The sequence below is a fragment of the Salmo salar genome, chromosome 02, assembly GCF_965601325.2.
Source record: "Salmo salar chromosome 02, fSalSal1, whole genome shotgun sequence".
Taxonomy (NCBI): Eukaryota; Metazoa; Chordata; class Actinopteri; order Salmoniformes; family Salmonidae; genus Salmo; species Salmo salar.
The window spans coordinates 98,461,412-98,480,957 of NC_138292.1; the positions used below are offsets into that span (position 1 = coordinate 98,461,412).

Here is a 19,546-nt window from a genome sequence, read left to right on the forward strand (position 1 = left end):
CCAGCAAAGCTTATAAAAAGACTGTTGTCTGGTGGTGAAAATTAATTGTCAGCGGTTTTGGACTTTCAGACAATACATACTTTTGTCACGGTGGAAACCACATCTTAAGGTCCATATCAAATTGTTTTACTTTAGAATGAAATCATTGTTTTTTTCTCAGGTGTTGTGGACTTTCAGACCATACATTTTGGCACGGTGCTTACAACATCACTGTCAAAATCTGAAGGTCGGTATTGATATTTTTTCTTACACTTAATGATTTAATGTGCCTCGTTTCTGCAGCAGGCAGCGCGTCAGTCTCATAATCTGGAGGTCGTGAGTTCGATCCTCACACGGGGCAGCAAACCTTATAAAAAGACTGTTGTCTGAAGGTGAAAATTAATTCTCAGTTGTTTTGGACTTTCAGACAATACATACTTTTGTCACGGTGGAAACCACATCTTAAGGTCGATATCAAATTGTTTTACTTTAGAATGAAATCATAGTTTTTTTCTCAGGTGTTGTGGTTTTTCAGACCACACATTTTGACACGGTGCTTAAAACGTCACTGTCAAAAATTGAAGGTCGGTATCGATAATTTTTTCTTTCGATTTGTGGATTAAATGTGCCTCGTTACCGCAGTAGGTAGCGCGTCAGTCTCATAATCTGAAGTTCGTGAGTTCGATCTTCAAACGGGGCAGCAAAGCTTTTAAAAAGACAGTGTTGTCTGAAGATGAAGTGAAAATTAATTCTCAGTGGTTTTGGACTTTCAGACAATACATACTTTTGTCACGGTGGATACCACATCTTAAGGTCGATATCAATATTTTTTACTTTAGAATGAAATCATAGTTTTTTTCTCAGGTGTTGTGGTTTTTCAGACCATACATTTTGGCACGGTGCTTACAACGTCACTGTCAAAAAGTGAAGGTCGGTATCGATAATATCTTCTTTCGATTTGTTGATGAACTGTGCCTCGTTAGCGCAGTAGGTAGCGCGTCAGTCTCATAATCTGAAGGTCGTGAGTTCGATCCTCACACGGGGCAGCAAAGCTTTTAAAAAGACAGTGTTGTCTGAAGATGAAGTGAAAATGAATTCTCAGTGGTTTTGGACTTTCAGACAATACATACTTTTGTCACAGTGGATACCACGTCTTAAGGTCGATATCTATATTTTTTACTTTAGAATGAAATCAGAGTTTTTTTCTCAGGTGTTGTGGACTTTCAGACCATACATTTTGGCCCGGTGCTTACAACGTCTGTCAAAATCTGAAGGTAGGTATCAATATTTTTTCTTTACGCTTAATGTTTAAATTTGCATCGTTGGCGCAGCAGGCAGCGCGTCAGTCTCATAATCTGAAGGTCGTGAGTTTGATCCTCACACGGGGCAGCAAAGACTTTAAAAAGACAGTGTTGTCTGAAGATGAAGTGAAATTTAATTTTCAGTGGTTTTGGACTTTCAGACAATACATACTTTTGTCACGGTGGAAACCACATCTTATGGTCGATATCAAATTGTTTTACTTTAGAATGAAATCATTTTTTTTCTCAGGTGTTGTGGTTTTTCAGACCATACATTTTGGCACGGTACTTACAACGTCACTGTCAAAATCTGAAGGTCGGTATAGATATTTTTTCTTACACTTAATGATTTGATGTGCCTCGTTGGTGCAGCAGGCAGTGCGTCAGTCTCATAATCTGATAGTCGTGTGTTCGATCCTCACACGGGGCAGCAAAGCTTATAAAAATACTGTTCTCTGATGAAGTGAAAATTAATTCTCAGTTGTTTTGGACTTTCAGACAATACATACTTTTGTCACAGTGGATACCACATCTTAAGGTCGATATCTATATTTTTTACTTTAGAATGAAATCATATTTTTTTTCTCAGGTGATGTGGACTTTCAGACCATACATTTTGGCACGGTGCTTACAACGTCACTGTCAAAATCTGAAGGTCGTTATCGATATTTTTTCTTTACGCTTAATGTTTAGAAGTGCCTCGTTGGCGCAGCAGGCAGCGCATCAGTCTCATAATCTGAAGGTCGTGAGTTCGATCCTCACACGGGGCAGCAAAGCTTATAAAAAGACAGTGTTGTCTGAAGATGAAGTGAAAATGAATTCTCAGTGGTTTTGGACTTTCAGACAATACATACTTTTGTCACAGTGGATACCACGTCTTAAGGTCGATATCTATATTTTTTACTTTAGAATGAAATCAGAGTTTTTTTCTCAGGTGTTGTGGACTTTCAGACCATACATTTTGGCCCGGTGCTTACAACGTCTGTCAAAATCTGAAGGTAGGTATCAATATTTTTTCTTTACGCTTAATGTTTAAATGTGCATCGTTGGCGCAGCAGGCAGCGCGTCAGTCTCATAATCTGAAGGTCGTGAGTTTGATCCTCACACGGGGCAGCAAAGACTTTAAAAAGACAGTGTTGTCTGAAGATGAAGTGAAATTTAATTTTCAGTGGTTTTGGACTTTCAGACAATACATACTTTTGTCACGGTGGAAACCACATCTTATGGTCGATATCAAATTGTTTTACTTTAGAATGAAATCATTTTTTTTCTCAGGTGTTGTGGTTTTTCAGACCATACATTTTGGCACGGTACTTACAACGTCACTGTCAAAATCTGAAGGTCGGTATAGATATTTTTTCTTACACTTAATGATTTGATGTGCCTCGTTGGTGCAGCAGGCAGTGAGTCAGTCTCATAATCTGATAGTCGTGTGTTCGATCCTCACACGGGGCAGCAAAGCTTATAAAAATACTGTTCTCTGATGAAGTGAAAATTAATTCTCAGTTGTTTTGGACTTTCAGACAATACATACTTTTGTCACAGTGGATACCACATCTTAAGGTCGATATCTATATTTTTTACTTTAGAATGAAATCATATTTTTTTTCTCAGGTGATGTGGACTTTCAGACCATACATTTTGGCACGGTGCTTACAACGTCACTGTCAAAATCTGAAGGTCGTTATCGATATTTTTTCTTTACGCTTAATGTTTAGAAGTGCCTCGTTGGCGCAGCAGGCAGCGCGTCAGTCTCATAATCTGAAGGTCGTGAGTTCGATCCTCACACGGGGCAGCAAAGCTTTTAAAAAGACAGTGTTGTCTGAAGATGAAGTGAAAATTAATTCTCAGTGGTTTTGGACTTTCAGACAATACATACTTTTGTCACGGTGGAAACCACATCTTAAGGTCGATATCCAATTGTTTTACTTTAGAATGAAATCATTGTTTTTTTCTCAGGTGTTGTGGTTTTTCAGACCATACATTTTGACACGGTGCTTACAAGGTCACTGTCAAAATCTGAAGGTCGGTATCGATATTTTTTCTTACACTAAATGATTTAATGTGCCTCGTTGGTGCAGCAGGCAGCTCGTCAGTCTCATAATCTGAAGGTCGTGAGTTCCATCCTCACAAGGGCCAGCAAAGCTTATAAAAAGACTGTTGTCTGGTGGTGAAAATTAATTGTCAGCGGTTTTGGACTTTCAGACAATACATACTTTTGTCACGGTGGAAACCACATCTTAAGGTCCATATCAAATTGTTTTACTTTAGAATGAAATCATTGTTTTTTTCTCAGGTGTTGTGGACTTTCAGACCATACATTTTGGCACGGTGCTTACAACATCACTGTCAAAATCTGAAGGTCGGTATTGATATTTTTTCTTACACTTAATGATTTAATGTGCCTCGTTTCTGCAGCAGGCAGCGCGTCAGTCTCATAATCTGGAGGTCGTGAGTTCGATCCTCACACGGGGCAGCAAACCTTATAAAAAGACTGTTGTCTGAAGGTGAAAATTAATTCTCAGTTGTTTTGGACTTTCAGACAATACATACTTTTGTCACGGTGGAAACCACATCTTAAGGTCGATATCAAATTGTTTTACTTTAGAATGAAATCATAGTTTTTTTCTCAGGTGTTGTGGTTTTTCAGACCACACATTTTGACACGGTGCTTAAAACGTCACTGTCAAAAATTGAAGGTCGGTATCGATAATTTTTTCTTTCGATTTGTGGATTAAATGTGCCTCGTTACCGCAGTAGGTAGCGCGTCAGTCTCATAATCTGAAGTTCGTGAGTTCGATCTTCAAACGGGGCAGCAAAGCTTTTAAAAAGACAGTGTTGTCTGAAGATGAAGTGAAAATTAATTCTCAGTGGTTTTGGACTTTCAGACAATACATACTTTTGTCACGGTGGATACCACATCTTAAGGTCGATATCAATATTTTTTACTTTAGAATGAAATCATAGTTTTTTTCTCAGGTGTTGTGGTTTTTCAGACCATACATTTTGGCACGGTGCTTACAACGTCACTGTCAAAAAGTGAAGGTCGGTATCGATAATATCTTCTTTCGATTTGTTGATGAACTGTGCCTCGTTAGCGCAGTAGGTAGCGCGTCAGTCTCATAATCTGAAGGTCGTGAGTTCGATCCTCACACGGGGCAGCAAAGCTTTTAAAAAGACAGTGTTGTCTGAAGATGAAGTGAAAATGAATTCTCAGTGGTTTTGGACTTTCAGACAATACATACTTTTGTCACAGTGGATACCACGTCTTAAGGTCGATATCTATATTTTTTACTTTAGAATGAAATCAGAGTTTTTTTCTCAGGTGTTGTGGACTTTCAGACCATACATTTTGGCCCGGTGCTTACAACGTCTGTCAAAATCTGAAGGTAGGTATCAATATTTTTTCTTTACGCTTAATGTTTAAATTTGCATCGTTGGCGCAGCAGGCAGCGCGTCAGTCTCATAATCTGAAGGTCGTGAGTTTGATCCTCACACGGGGCAGCAAAGACTTTAAAAAGACAGTGTTGTCTGAAGATGAAGTGAAATCTAATTTTCAGTGGTTTTGGACTTTCAGACAATACATACTTTTGTCACGGTGGAAACCACATCTTATGGTCGATATCAAATTGTTTTACTTTAGAATGAAATCATTTTTTTTCTCAGGTGTTGTGGTTTTTCAGACCATACATTTTGGCACGGTACTTACAACGTCACTGTCAAAATCTGAAGGTCGGTATAGATATTTTTTCTTACACTTAATGATTTGATGTGCCTCGTTGGTGCAGCAGGCAGTGCGTCAGTCTCATAATCTGATAGTCGTGTGTTCGATCCTCACACGGGGCAGCAAAGCTTATAAAAATACTGTTCTCTGATGAAGTGAAAATTAATTCTCAGTTGTTTTGGACTTTCAGACAATACATACTTTTGTCACAGTGGATACCACATCTTAAGGTCGATATCTATATTTTTTACTTTAGAATGAAATCATATTTTTTTTCTCAGGTGATGTGGACTTTCAGACCATACATTTTGGCACGGTGCTTACAACGTCACTGTCAAAATCTGAAGGTCGTTATCGATATTTTTTCTTTACGCTTAATGTTTAGAAGTGCCTCGTTGGCGCAGCAGGCAGCGCATCAGTCTCATAATCTGAAGGTCGTGAGTTCGATCCTCACACGGGGCAGCAAAGCTTATAAAAAGACAGTGTTGTCTGAAGATGAAGTGAAAATGAATTCTCAGTGGTTTTGGACTTTCAGACAATACATACTTTTGTCACAGTGGATACCACGTCTTAAGGTCGATATCTATATTTTTTACTTTAGAATGAAATCAGAGTTTTTTTCTCAGGTGTTGTGGACTTTCAGACCATACATTTTGGCCCGGTGCTTACAACGTCTGTCAAAATCTGAAGGTAGGTATCAATATTTTTTCTTTACGCTTAATGTTTAAATGTGCATCGTTGGCGCAGCAGGCAGCGCGTCAGTCTCATAATCTGAAGGTCGTGAGTTTGATCCTCACACGGGGCAGCAAAGACTTTAAAAAGACAGTGTTGTCTGAAGATGAAGTGAAATTTAATTTTCAGTGGTTTTGGACTTTCAGACAATACATACTTTTGTCACGGTGGAAACCACATCTTATGGTCGATATCAAATTGTTTTACTTTAGAATGAAATCATTTTTTTTCTCAGGTGTTGTGGTTTTTCAGACCATACATTTTGGCACGGTACTTACAACGTCACTGTCAAAATCTGAAGGTCGGTATAGATATTTTTTCTTACACTTAATGATTTGATGTGCCTCGTTGGTGCAGCAGGCAGTGCGTCAGTCTCATAATCTGATAGTCGTGTGTTCGATCCTCACACGGGGCAGCAAAGCTTATAAAAATACTGTTCTCTGATGAAGTGAAAATTAATTCTCAGTTGTTTTGGACTTTCAGACAATACATACTTTTGTCACAGTGGATACCACATCTTAAGGTCGATATCTATATTTTTTACTTTAGAATGAAATCATATTTTTTTTCTCAGGTGATGTGGACTTTCAGACCATACATTTTGGCACGGTGCTTACAACGTCACTGTCAAAATCTGAAGGTCGTTATCGATATTTTTTCTTTACGCTTAATGTTTAGAAGTGCCTCGTTGGCGCAGCAGGCAGCGCGTCAGTCTCATAATCTGAAGGTCGTGAGTTCGATCCTCACACGGGGCAGCAAAGCTTATAAAAAGACAGTGTTGTCTGAAGGTGACAATTAATTCTCAGTGGTTTTGGACTTTCAGACAATACATACTTTTGTCACGGTGGAAACCACATCTTAAGGTCGATATCAAATTGTTTTACTTTAGAATGAAATCATTGTTTTTTTCTCAGGTGTTGTGGTTTTTCAGACCATACATTTTGGCACGGTGCTTACAACGTCACTGTCAAAAAGTGAAGGTCGGTATTGATAATTTTCTCTTTCGAATTGTTGATTAGATGTGCCTCGTTAGCGCAGTAGGTAGCGCCTCAGTCTCATAATCTGAAGGTCGTGAGTTAGATCCTCACACGGGGCAGCAAAGATTTTAAAAAGAAAGTGTTGTCTGAAGAATAAGTGACAATTAATTCTCAGATGTTTTGGACTTTCAGACAATACATACTTTTGTTTCGGTGGATACCACATCTTAAGGTCGATATCTATATTTCTTACTTTCGAATGAAATCATAGTTTTTTTCTCAGGTGTTGTGGACTTTCAGACCATACATTTTGGCACGGTGCTTACAACGTCAGCGTCAAAATCTGAAGGTCGGTATCGATATTTTTTCTTACACTTAAAGATTTAATGTGCCTCGGTGGTGCAGCAGGCAGCGCGTCAGTCTCGTAATTTGAAGGTTGTGAGTTCGATTCTCACACGGGGCAGCAAAGCTTATAAAAAGACTGTTGTCTGATGGTGAAAATAAATTCTCAGTGGTTTTGGACTTTCAGACAATACATACTTTTGTCACGGTGGAAACCACATCTTAAGGTCGATATCAAATTGTTTTACTTTAGAATGAAATCATAGTTTTTTTCTCAGGTGTTGTGGTTTTTCAGACCATACAGTTTGGCACGGTGCTTACAACGTCACTGTCAAAAAGTGAAGGTCGGTATCGATAATTTTTTCTTTAGATTTGTTGAATAAATGTGCTTCGTTAGTGCAGTAGGTAGCGCGTAAGTCTCATAATGTGAAGGTCGCGAGTTCGATCCTCACAAGGGGCAGCAAAGATTTTAAAAAGAAAGTGTTCTCTGAAGATGAAGTGAAATTTAATTCTCAGATGTTTTGGACTTTCAGACAATACATACTTTTGTCACGGTGGAAACCACATCTTAAGGTCGATATCAAATTGTTTTACTTTAGAATGAAATCATTGTTTTTTTCTCAGGTGTTGTGCTTTTCCGGACCATACATTTTGGCACGGTGCTTACAACGTCACTGTCAAAAAGTGAAGGTCGGTATTGATATTTTTTTCTTTCGATTTGTCGATTAAATGTGCTTCGTTAGCGCAGTAGGTAGCGCGTCAGTCTCATAATCTGAAGGTCGTGAGTTCGATCCTCACACGGGGCAGCAAAGCTTTTAAAAAGACAGTGTTGTCTGAAGACAAAGTGAAAATTAATTCTCAGTTGTTTTGGACTTTCAGACAATACATACTTTTGTCACAGTGGATACCACATCTTAAGGTCGATATCTATATTTTTTACTTTAGAATGAAATCATATTTTTTTTCTCAGGTGATGTGGACTTTCAGACCATACATTTTGGCACGGTGCTTACAACGTCACTGTCAAAATCTGAAGGTCGTTATCGATATTTTTTCTTTACGCTTAATGTTTAGAAGTGCCTCGTTGGCGCAGCAGGCAGCGCGTCAGTCTCATAATCTGAAGGTCGTGAGTTCGATCCTCACACGGGGCAGCAAAGCTTATAAAAAGACAGTGTTGTCTGAAGGTGAAAATTAATTCTCAGTGGTTTTGGACTTTCAGACAATACATACTTTTGTCATGGTGGAAACCACATCTTAAGGTCGATATCAAATTGTTTTACTTTAGAATGAAATCATTGTTTTTTTCTCAGGTGTTGTGGTTTTTCAGACCATACATTTTGGCACGGTGCTTACAACGTCACTGTCAAAAAGTGAAGGTCGGTATTGATAATTTTCTCTTTCGAATTGTTGATTAGATGTGCCTCGTTAGAGCAGTAGGTAGCGCCTCAGTCTCATAATCTGAAGGTCGTGAGTTCGATCCTCACACGGGGCAGCAATGCTGTTAATAAGAAAGTGTTGTCTGAAGATGAAGTGAAAATTAATTCTCAGTGGTTTTGGACTTCCAGACAATACATACTTTTGTCACAGTGGATACCACATCTTAAGGTCGATATCTATATTTTTTACTTTAGAATGAAATCATTGTTTTTTTCTCAGGTGTTGTGGTTTTTCAGACCATACATTTTGGCACGGTGCTTACAACGTCACTGTCAAAAAGTGAAAGTCGTTATCGATATTTTTTCTTTACGCTTAATGTTTAAAAGTGCCTCGTTGGCGCAGCAGGAAGGGCGTCAGTCTCATAATCTGAAGGTCGTGAGTTCGATCCTCACACGGGGCAGCAAAGCTTTTAAAAAAACAGTGTTTTCTGAAGATGAAGTGAAAATTAATTCTCAGTGGTATTGGACGTTCAGACGATACATACTTTTGTCACGGTGCTTACAACGTCACTGTCAAAATCTGAAGGTCGGAATCCATATCTATATTTTTTACTTTAGAATGAAATCATTGTTTTTTTCTCAGGTGATGTGGACTTTCAGACCATACATTTTGGCACGGTGCTTACAACGTCACTGTCAAAATCTGAAGGTCGTTATCGATATTTTTTCTTTACGCTTAATTATTAAAAGTGCCTCGTTGGCGCAGCAGGCACCGCGTCAGTCTCATAATCTGAAGGTCATGTTTTCGATCCTCACACGGGGCAGCAAAGCTTATAAAAAGAGAGTGTTGTCTGAATGTGAAAATTAATTCTCAGTGGTTTTGGACTTTCACACAATACATACTTTTGTCACGGTGGAAACCACATCTTAAGGTCGATATCAAATTGTTTTACTTTAGAATGAAATCATTGTTTTTTTCTCAGGTGTTGTGGTTTTTCAGACCATACATTTTGGCACGGTGCTTACAACGTCACTGTCAAAAAGTGAAGGTCGGTATCGATATTTTTTTCTTTCGACTTGTTTATTAAATGTGCTTCGTTAGCGCAGTAGGTAGCGCGTCAGTCTCATAATCTGAAGCTTGCGTGTTCGATCCTCACATGGGGCAGCAAAGATTTAAAAAGAAAGTGTTCTCTGAAGATGAAGTGAAAATTAGTTCTCAGATGTTTTGGACTTTCAGACAATACATACTTTTGTCACGGTGGATACCACATCTTAAGGTCGATATCTATATTTTTTACTTTAGAATGAAATCATAGTTTTTTTCTCAGGTATTGTGGACTTTCAGACCATACATTTTGGCACGGTGCGTACAACGTCACTGTCAAAAAGTGAAGGTCGGTATCGCTAATTTTTTCTTTCGATTTGTTGATTAAATGTGCTTCGTTAGCGAAGTAGGTAGCGTGTCAGTCTCATAAGCTGAAGGTTGTGAGATCGATCCTCACACGGGGCAGCAAACCTTATAAAAAGACAGTGTTGTCTGAAGGTGAAAATTAATTCTCAGTGGTTTTGGACTTTCAGACAATACATACTTTTGTCACGGTGGAAACCACATCTTAAGGTCGATATCAAATTGTTTTACTTTAGAATGAAATCATTGTTTTTTTCTCAGGTGTTGTGGTTTTTCAGACCATACATTTTGGCACGGTGCTTACAACGTCACTGTCAAAAAGTGAAGGTCGGTATTGATAATTTTTTCTTTCGATTTGTTGATTAGATGTGCCTCGTTAGCGCAGTAGGTAGCGCGTCAGTCTCATAATCTGAAGGTCGTGAGTTCGATCCTCACACAGGGCAGCAAAGCTTTTAATAAGAAAGTGTTGTCTGAAGATGAAGTGAAAATTAATTCTCAGTGGTTTTGGACTTCCAGACAATATATACTTTTGTCACAGTGGATACCACATCTTAAGGTCGATATCTATATTTTTTACTTTAGAATGAAATCATTGTTTTTTTCTCAGGTGATGTGGACTTTCAGACCATACATTTTGGCACGGTGCTTACAACGTTACTGTCAAAATCTGAAGGTCGTTATCGATATTTTTTCTTTACACTTAACGTTTAAATGTGCCTCGTTGGCGCAGCAGGCAGCGCGTCAGTCTCATAATCTGAAGGTCGTGAGTTCGATCCTCACACGGGGTAGCAAAGGTTATAAAAAGACAGTGTTGTCTGAAGGTGAAAATTAATTCTCAGTGGTTTTGGACTTTCAGACAATACATACTTTTGTCACGGTGGAAACCACATCTTAAGGTCGATATCAAATTGTTTTACTTTAGAATGAAATCATATTTTTTTTCTCAGGTGTTGTGGACTTTCAGACCATACATTTTGGCACGGTGCTTACAACGTCACTGTCAAAATCTGAAGGTCGTTATCGATATTTTTTCTTTACGCTCAGTGTTCAAAAGTGCCTCGTTGGCGCAGCAGGCAGTGCGTCAGTCTCATAATCTGAAGGTCGTGAGTTCGATCCTCACACGGGGCAGCAAAGCTTATAGAAAGACAGTGTTGTCTGAAGGTGAAAATTAATTCTCACTGGTTTTGGACTTTCAGACAATACATACTTTTGTCACGGTGGAAACCACATCTTAAGGTCGATATCAAATTGTTTTACTTTAGAATGAAATCATTGTTTTTTTCTCAGGTGTTGTGGTTTTTCAGACCATACCTTTTGGCACGGTGCTTACAACGTCACTGTCAAAAAGTGAAGGTTGGTATTGATAATTTTTTCTTTCGAATTGTTGATTAGATGTGCCTCGTTAGCACAGTAGGTAGCGCCTCAGTCTCATATTCTGAAGGTCGTGAGTTCGATCCTCACACGGGGCAGCAATGCTGTTAATAAGAAAGTGTTGTCTGAAGATGAAGTGAAAATTAATTCTCAGTGGTTTTGGACTTCCAGACAATACATACTTTTGTCACGGTGGATACCACATCTTAAGGTATATATCTATATTTTTTACTTTAGAATGAAATCATAGTTTTTTTCTCAGGTATTGTGGACTTTCAGACCATACATTTTGGCACGGTGCTTACAACGTCACTGTCAAAAAGTGATGGTCGGTATCGCAAATTTTTTCTTTCGATTTGTTGATTAAATGTCCTTCGTTAGCGAGGTAGGTAGCGCGCCAGTCTCATAAGCTGAAGGTTGTGAGTTCGATCCTCACACGAGGCAGCAAACCTTATAAAAAGACAGTGTTGTGTAAAGGTGAAAATTAATTCTCAGTGGTTTTGGACATTCAGACAATACATACTTTTGTCACGGTGGAAACCACATCTTAAGGTCGATATCAAATTGTTTTACTTTAGAATGAAATCATTGTTTTTTTCTCAGGTGTTGTGGTTTTTCAGACCATACATTTTGGCACGGTGCTTACAACGTCACTGTCAAAAAGTGAAGGTCGGTATTGATAATTTTTTCTTTCGATTTATTGATTAGGTGTGCCTCGTTAGCGCAGTAGGTACCGCGTCAGTCTCATAATCTGAAGGTCGTGAGTTCGATCCTCACACGGGGCAGCAAAGCTTTTAATAAGAAAGTGTTGTCTGAAGATGAAGTGAAAATTAATTCTCAGTGGTATTGGACGTTCAGACGATACATACTTTTGTCACGATGCTTACAACGTCACTGTCAAAATCTGAAGGTCGGTATCCATATCTATATTTTATCCTTTAGAATGAAATCATTGTTTTTTTCTCATGTGATGTGGACTTTCAGACCATACATTTTGGCACGGTGCTTACAACGTCACTGTCAAAATCTGAAGGTCGTTATCGATATTTTTTCTTTACGCTTAATTATTAAAAGTGCCTCGTTGGCGCAGCAGGCACCGCGTCAGTTTCATAATCTGAAGGTCATGTTTTCGATCCTCACACGGGGCAGCAAAGCTTATAAAAAGAGAGTGTTGTCTGAATGTGAAAATTAATTCTCAGTGGTTTTGGACTTTCACACAATACATACTTTTGTCACGGTGGAAACCACATCTTAAGGTCGATATCAAATTGTTTTACTTTAGAATGAAATCATTGTTTTTTTCTCAGGTGTTGTGGTTTTTCAGACCATACATTTTGGCACGGTGCTTACAACGTCACTGTCAAAAAGTGAAGGTCGGTATCGATATTTTTTTCTTTCGACTTGTTTATTAAATGTGCTTCGTTAGCGCAGTAGGTAGCGCGTCAGTCTCATAATCTGAAGCTCGCGTGTTCGATCCTCACATGGGGCAGCAAAGATTTAAAAAGAAAGTGTTCTCTGAAGATGAAGTGAAAATTAATTCTCAGATGTTTTGGACTTTCAGACAATACATACTTTTGTCACGGTGGATACCACATCTTAAGGTCGATATCTATATTTTTTACTTTAGAATGAAATCATAGTTTTTTTCTCAGGTATTGTGGACTTTCAGACCATACATTTTGGCACGGTGCTTACAACGTCACTGTCAAAAAGTGAAGGTCGGTATTGATAATTTTCTCTTTCGAATTGTTGATTAGATGTGCCTCGTTAGCGCAGTAGGTAGCGCCTCAGTCTCATAATCTGAAGGTCGTGAGTTCGATCCTCACACGGGGCAGCAATGCTGTTAATAAGAAAGTGTTGTCTGAAGATGAAGTGAAAATAAATTCTCAGTGGTTTTGGACTTCCAGACAATACATACTTTTCTCACAGTGGATACCACATCTTAAGGTCGATATCTATATTTTTTACTTTAGAATGAAATCATTGTTTTTTTCTCAGGTGTTGTGGTTTTTCAGACCATACATTTTGGCACGGTGCTTACAACGTCACTGTCAAAAAGTGAAAGTCGTTATCGATATTTTTTCTTTACGCTTAATGTTTAAAAGTGCCTCGTTGGCGCAGCAGGCAGGGCGTCAGTCTCATAATCTGAAGGTCGTGAGTTCGATCCTCACACGGGGCAGCAAAGCTTTTAAAAAAACAGTGTTTTCTGAAGATGAAGTGAAAATTAATTCTCAGCGGTATTGGACGTTCAGACGATAGATACTTTTGTCACGGTGCTTACAACGTCACTGTCAAAATCTGAAGGTCGGAATCCATATCTATATTTTTTACTTTAGAATGAAATCATTGTTTTTTTCTCAGGTGATGTGGACTTTCAGACCATACATTTTGGCACGGTGCTTACAACGTCACTGTCAAAATCTGAAGGTCGTTATCGATATTTTTTCTTTACGCTCAATGTACAAAAGTGCCTCGTTGGCGCAGCAGGCAGTGCGTCAGTCTCATAATCTGAAGGTCGTGAGTTCGATCCTCACACGGGGCAGCAAAGCTTATAGAAAGACAGTGTTGTCTGAAGGTGAAAATTAATTCTCACTGGTTTTGGACTTTCAGACAATACATACTTTTGTCACGGTGGAAACCACATCTTAAGGTCGATATCAAATTGTTTTACTTTAGAATGAAATCATTGTTTTTTCTCAGGTGTTGTGGTTTTTCAGACCATACCTTTTGGCACGGTGCTTACAACGTCACTGTCAAAAAGTGAAGGTCGGTATTGATAATTTTTTCTTTCGAATTGTTGATTAGATGTGCCTCGTTAGCACAGTAGGTAGCGCCTCAGTCTCATAATCTGAAGGTCCTGAGTTCGATCCTCACACGGGGCAGCAATGCTGTTAATAAGAAAGTGTTGTCTGAAGATGAAGTGAAAATTAATTCTCAGTGGTTTTGGACTTCCAGACAATACATACTTTTGTCACAGTGGATACCACATCTTAAGGTCGATATCTATATTTTTTACTTTAGAATGAAATCATTGTTTTTTTCTCAGGTGTTGTGGTTTTTCAGACCATACATTTTGGCACGGTGCTTACAACGTCACTGTCAAAAAGTGAAAGTCGTTATCGATATTTTTTCTTTACGCTTGATGTTTAAACGTGCCTCGTTGGCGCAGCAGGCAGCGCGTCAGTCTCATAATCTGAAGGTCGTGAGTTCGATCCTCACACGGGGCAGCAAAGCTTTTAAAAAAACACTGTTTTCTGAAGATGAAGTGAAAATTAATTCTCAGTGGTATTGGACGTTCAGACGATACATACTTTTGTCACGGTGCTTACAACGTCACTGTCAAAATCTGAAGGTCGGAATCCATATCTATATTTTTTACTTTAGAATGAAATCATTGTTTTTTTCTCAGGTGATGTGGACTTTCAGACCATACATTTTGGCACGGTGCTTACAACGTCACTGTCAAAATCTGAAGGTCGTTATCGATATGTTTTCTTTACGCTCAATGTTTAAAAGTGCCTCGTTGGCGCAGCAGGCAGTGCGTCAGTCTCATAATCTGAAGGTCGTGAGTTCCATCCTCACACGGGGCAGCAAAGCTTATAGAAAGAGAGTGTTGTCTGAAGGTGAAAATTAATTCTCACTGGTTTTGGACTTTCAGACAATACATACTTTTGTCACGGTGGAAACCACATCTTAAGGTCGATATCAAATTGTTTTACTTTAGAATGAAATCATTGTTTTTTTCTCAGGTGTTGTGGTTTTTCAGACCATACCTTTTGGCACGGTGCTTACAACGTCACTGTCAAAAAGTGAAGGTCGGTATCGATATTTTTTTCTTTCGATTTTTTTATTAAATGTGCTTCGTTAGCGCAGTAGGTAGCGCGTCAGTCTCATAATCTGAAGATCGCGTGTTCGATCCTCACATGGGGCAGCAAAGATTTTAAAAAGAAAGTGTTCTCTGAAGATGAAGTGAAAATTAATTCTCAGATGTTTTGGACTTTCAGACAATACATACTTTTGTCACGGTGGATACCACATCTTAAGGTCGATATCTATATTTTTTACTTTAGAATGAAATAATAGTTTTTTTCTCAGGTATTGTGGACTTTCAGACCATACATTTTGGCACGGTGCTTACAACGTCACTGTCAAAAAGTGAAGGTCGGTATCGCTAATTTTTTCTTTCGATTTGTTGATTAAATGTGCTTCGTTAGCGAAGTAGGTAGCGCGTCAGTCTCATAAGCTGAAGGTTGTGAGTTCGATCCTCACACGGGGCAGCAAACCTTATAAAAACACAGTGTTGTCTGAAGGTGAAAATTAATTCTCAGTGGTTTTGGACTTTCAGACAATACATACTTTTGTCACGGTGGAAACCACATCTTAAGGTCGATATCAAATTGTTTTACTTTAGAATGAAATCATTGTTTTTTTCTCAGGTGTTGTGGTTTTTCAGACCATACATTTTAGCACGGTGCTTACAACGTCTCTGTCAAAAAGTGAAGGTCGGTATTGATAATTTTTTCTTTCGATTTGTTGATTAGATGTGCCTCGTTAGCGCAGTAGGTAGCGCGTCAGTCTCATAATCTGAAGGTCGTGAGTTCGATCCTCACACAGGGCAGCAAAGCTTTTAATAAGAAAGTGTTGTCTGAAGATGAAGTGAAAATTAATTCTCAGTGGTTTTGGACTTCCAGACAATACATACTTTTGTCACAGTGGATACCACATCTTAAGGTCGATATCTATATTTTTTACTTTAGAATGAAATCATTGTTTTTTTCTCAGGTGTTGTGGTTTTTCAGACCATACATTTTGGCACGGTGCTTACAACGTCACTGTCAAAAAGTGAAAGTCGTTATCGATATTTTTTCTTTACGCTTAATGTTTAAAAGTGCCTCGTTGGCGCAGCAGGCAGGGCGTCAGTCTCATAATCTGAAGGTCGTGAGTTCGATCCTCACACGGGGCAGCAAAGCTTTTAAAAAAACAGTGTTTTCTGAAGATGAAGTGAAAATTAATTCTCAGTGGTATTGGACGTTCAGACGATACATACTTTTGTCACGGTGCTTACAACGTCACTGTCAAAATCTGAAGGTCGGAATCCATATCTATATTTTTTACTTTAGAATGAAATCATTGTTTTTTTCTCAGGTGATGTGGACTTTCAGACCATACATTTTGGCACGGTGCTTACAACGTCACTGTCAAAATCTGAAGGTCGTTATCGATATTTTTTCTTTACGCTCAATGTTTAAACGTGCCTCGTTGGCGCAGCAGGCAGTGCGTCAGTCTCATAATCTGAAGGTTGTGAGTTCGATCCTCACACGGGGCAGCAAAGCTTATAGAAAGACAGTGTTGTCTGAAGGTGAAAATTAATTCTCACTGGTTTTGGACTTTCAGACAATACATACTTTTGTCACGGTGGAAACTTAATCTTAAGGTCGATATCAAATTGTTTTACTTTAGAATGAAATCATTGTTTTTTTCTCAGGTGTTGTGGTTTTTCAGACCATACCTTTTGGCACGGTGCTTACAACGTCACTGTCAAAAAGTGAAGGTCGGTATTGATAATTTTTTCTTTCGAATTGTTGATTAGGTGTGCCTCGTTAGCACAGTAGGTAGCGCCTCAGTCTCATAATCTGAAGGTCGTGAGTTCGATCCTCACACGGGGCAGCAATGCTGTTAATAAGAAAGTGTTGTCTGAAGATGAAGTGAAAATTAATTCTCAGTGGTTTTGGACTTCCAGACAATACATACTTTTGTCACAGTGGATACCACATCTTAAGGTCGATATCTATATTTTTTACTTTAGAATGAAATCATTGTTTTTTTCTCAGGTGTTGTGGTTTTTCAGACCATACATTTTGGCACGGTGCTTACAACGTCACTGTCAAAATCTGAAGGTCGTTATCGATATGTTTTCTTTACGCTTAATGTTTAAACGTGCCTCGTTGGCGCAGCAGGCAGCGCGTCAGTCTCATAATCTGAAGGTCGTGAGTTCGATCCTCACACGGGGCAGCAAAGCTTTTAAAAAAACACTGTTTTCTGAAGATGAAGTGAAAATTAATTCTCAGTGGTATTGGACGTTCAGACGATACATACTTTTGTCACGGTGCTTACAACGTCACTGTCAAAATCTGAAGGTCGGAATCCATATCTATATTTTTTACTTTAGAATGAAATCATTGTTTTTTTCTCAGGTGATGTGGACTTTCAGACCATACATTTTGGCACGGTGCTTACAACGTCACTGTCAAAATCTGAAGGTCGTTATCGATATGTTTTCTTTACGCTCAATGTTTAAAAGTGCCTCGTTGGCGCAGCAGGCAGTGCGTCAGTCTCATAATCTGAAGGTCGTGAGTTCCATCCTCACACGGGGCAGCAAAGCTTATAGAAAGAGAGTGTTGTCTGAAGGTGAAAATTAATTCTCACTGGTTTTGGACTTTCAGACAATACATACTTTTGTCACGGTGGAAACCACATCTTAAGGTCGATATCAAATTGTTTTACTTTAGAATGAAATCATTGTTTTTTTCTCAGGTGTTGTGGTTTTTCAGACCATACCTTTTGGCACGGTGCTTACAACGTCACTGTCAAAAAGTGAAGGTCGGTATCGATATTTTTTTCTTTCGATTTTTTTATTAAATGTGCTTCGTTAGCGCAGTAGGTAGCGCGTCAGTCTCATAATCTGAAGATCGCGTGTTCGATCCTCACATGGGGCAGCAAAGATTTTAAAAAGAAAGTGTTCTCTGAAGATGAAGTGAAAATTAATTCTCAGATGTTTTGGACTTTCAGACAATACATACTTTTGTCACGGTGGATACCACATCTTAAGGTCGATATCTATATTTTTTACTTTAGAATGAAATAATAGTTTTTTTCTCAGGTATTGTGGACTTTCAGACCATACATTTTGGCACGGTGCTTACAACGTCACTGTCAAAAAGTGAAGGTCGGTATCGCTAATTTTTTCTTTCGATTTGTTGATTAAATGTGCTTCGTTAGCGAAGTAGGTAGCGCGTCAGTCTCATAAGCTGAAGGTTGTGAGTTCGATCCTCACACGGGGCAGCAAACCTTATAAAAACACAGTGTTGTCTGAAGGTGAAAATTAATTCTCAGTGGTTTTGGACTTTCAGACAATACATACTTTTGTCACGGTGGAAACCACATCTTAAGGTCGATATCAAATTGTTTTACTTTAGAATGAAATCATTGTTTTTTTCTCAGGTGTTGTGGTTTTTCAGACCATACATTTTAGCACGGTGCTTACAACGTCTCTGTCAAAAAGTGAAGGTCGGTATTGATAATTTTTTCTTTCGATTTGTTGATTAGATGTGCCTCGTTAGCGCAGTAGGTAGCGCGTCAGTCTCATAATCTGAAGGTCGTGAGTTCGATCCTCACACAGGGCAGCAAAGCTTTTAATAAGAAAGTGTTGTCTGAAGATGAAGTGAAAATTAATTCTCAGTGGTTTTGGACTTCCAGACAATACATACTTTTGTCACAGTGGATACCACATCTTAAGGTCGATATCTATATTTTTTACTTTAGAATGAAATCATTGTTTTTTTCTCAGGTGTTGTGGTTTTTCAGACCATACATTTTGGCACGGTGCTTACAACGTCACTGTCAAAAAGTGAAAGTCGTTATCGATATTTTTTCTTTACGCTTAATGTTTAAAAGTGCCTCGTTGGCGCAGCAGGCAGGGCGTCAGTCTCATAATCTGAAGGTCGTGAGTTCGATCCTCACACGGGGCAGCAAAGCTTTTAAAAAAACAGTGTTTTCTGAAGATGAAGTGAAAATTAATTCTCAGTGGTATTGGACGTTCAGACGATACATACTTTTGTCACGGTGCTTACAACGTCACTGTCAAAATCTGAAGGTCGGAATCCATATCTATATTTTTTACTTTAGAATGAAATCATTGTTTTTTTCTCAGGTGATGTGGACTTTCAGACCATACATTTTGGCACGGTGCTTACAACGTCACTGTCAAAATCTGAAGGTCGTTATCGATATTTTTTCTTTACGCTCAATGTTTAAACGTGCCTCGTTGGCGCAGCAGGCAGTGCGTCAGTCTCATAATCTGAAGGTTGTGAGTTCGATCCTCACACGGGGCAGCAAAGCTTATAGAGAGACAGTGTTGTCTGAAGGTGAAAATTAATTCTCACTGGTTTTGGACTTTCAGACAATACATACTTTTGTCACGGTGGAAACTTAATCTTAAGGTCGATATCAAATTGTTTTACTTTAGAATGAAATCATTGTTTTTTTCTCAGGTGTTGTGGTTTTTCAGACCATACCTTTTGGCACGGTGCTTACAACGTCACTGTCAAAAAGTGAAG

The 19,546-nt window shown here is 38.7% G+C and overlaps 18 non-coding genes across 18 annotated transcripts; all 18 read left to right on the forward strand.

Moving 5' to 3' along the window:
• The first annotated feature begins 952 nt into the window (after positions 1-952).
• On the forward strand, positions 953-1,025 carry trnam-cau (transfer RNA methionine (anticodon CAU)). Its single transcript has one exon. It is a non-coding gene; the product is annotated as a tRNA-Met (tRNA).
• Positions 1,026-1,977: 952 nt separating this feature from the next.
• On the forward strand, positions 1,978-2,050 carry trnam-cau (transfer RNA methionine (anticodon CAU)). The gene has a single exon. It is a non-coding gene; the product is annotated as a tRNA-Met (tRNA).
• Positions 2,051-3,002: 952 nt separating this feature from the next.
• On the forward strand, positions 3,003-3,075 carry trnam-cau (transfer RNA methionine (anticodon CAU)). Its single transcript has one exon. It is a non-coding gene; the product is annotated as a tRNA-Met (tRNA).
• Positions 3,076-4,368: 1,293 nt separating this feature from the next.
• On the forward strand, positions 4,369-4,441 carry trnam-cau (transfer RNA methionine (anticodon CAU)). Its single transcript has one exon. It is a non-coding gene; the product is annotated as a tRNA-Met (tRNA).
• A 952-nt stretch (positions 4,442-5,393) lies between these two features.
• On the forward strand, positions 5,394-5,466 carry trnam-cau (transfer RNA methionine (anticodon CAU)). The gene has a single exon. It is a non-coding gene; the product is annotated as a tRNA-Met (tRNA).
• Positions 5,467-6,418: 952 nt separating this feature from the next.
• Positions 6,419-6,491, forward strand: trnam-cau (transfer RNA methionine (anticodon CAU)). Its single transcript has one exon. It is a non-coding gene; the product is annotated as a tRNA-Met (tRNA).
• Positions 6,492-7,103: 612 nt separating this feature from the next.
• trnat-cgu (transfer RNA threonine (anticodon CGU)) lies at positions 7,104-7,176 on the forward strand. Its single transcript has one exon. It is a non-coding gene; the product is annotated as a tRNA-Thr (tRNA).
• A 612-nt stretch (positions 7,177-7,788) lies between these two features.
• On the forward strand, positions 7,789-7,861 carry trnam-cau (transfer RNA methionine (anticodon CAU)). The gene has a single exon. It is a non-coding gene; the product is annotated as a tRNA-Met (tRNA).
• A 272-nt stretch (positions 7,862-8,133) lies between these two features.
• On the forward strand, positions 8,134-8,206 carry trnam-cau (transfer RNA methionine (anticodon CAU)). The gene has a single exon. It is a non-coding gene; the product is annotated as a tRNA-Met (tRNA).
• A 2,003-nt stretch (positions 8,207-10,209) lies between these two features.
• Positions 10,210-10,282, forward strand: trnam-cau (transfer RNA methionine (anticodon CAU)). The gene has a single exon. It is a non-coding gene; the product is annotated as a tRNA-Met (tRNA).
• Positions 10,283-10,554: 272 nt separating this feature from the next.
• Positions 10,555-10,627, forward strand: trnam-cau (transfer RNA methionine (anticodon CAU)). Its single transcript has one exon. It is a non-coding gene; the product is annotated as a tRNA-Met (tRNA).
• Positions 10,628-11,922: 1,295 nt separating this feature from the next.
• On the forward strand, positions 11,923-11,995 carry trnam-cau (transfer RNA methionine (anticodon CAU)). Its single transcript has one exon. It is a non-coding gene; the product is annotated as a tRNA-Met (tRNA).
• Positions 11,996-12,971: 976 nt separating this feature from the next.
• trnam-cau (transfer RNA methionine (anticodon CAU)) lies at positions 12,972-13,044 on the forward strand. The gene has a single exon. It is a non-coding gene; the product is annotated as a tRNA-Met (tRNA).
• A 1,320-nt stretch (positions 13,045-14,364) lies between these two features.
• trnam-cau (transfer RNA methionine (anticodon CAU)) lies at positions 14,365-14,437 on the forward strand. Its single transcript has one exon. It is a non-coding gene; the product is annotated as a tRNA-Met (tRNA).
• A 1,318-nt stretch (positions 14,438-15,755) lies between these two features.
• trnam-cau (transfer RNA methionine (anticodon CAU)) lies at positions 15,756-15,828 on the forward strand. The gene has a single exon. It is a non-coding gene; the product is annotated as a tRNA-Met (tRNA).
• A 976-nt stretch (positions 15,829-16,804) lies between these two features.
• trnam-cau (transfer RNA methionine (anticodon CAU)) lies at positions 16,805-16,877 on the forward strand. Its single transcript has one exon. It is a non-coding gene; the product is annotated as a tRNA-Met (tRNA).
• Positions 16,878-17,149: 272 nt separating this feature from the next.
• trnam-cau (transfer RNA methionine (anticodon CAU)) lies at positions 17,150-17,222 on the forward strand. Its single transcript has one exon. It is a non-coding gene; the product is annotated as a tRNA-Met (tRNA).
• Positions 17,223-18,540: 1,318 nt separating this feature from the next.
• Positions 18,541-18,613, forward strand: trnam-cau (transfer RNA methionine (anticodon CAU)). The gene has a single exon. It is a non-coding gene; the product is annotated as a tRNA-Met (tRNA).
• Positions 18,614-19,546: the final 933 nt, after the last annotated feature.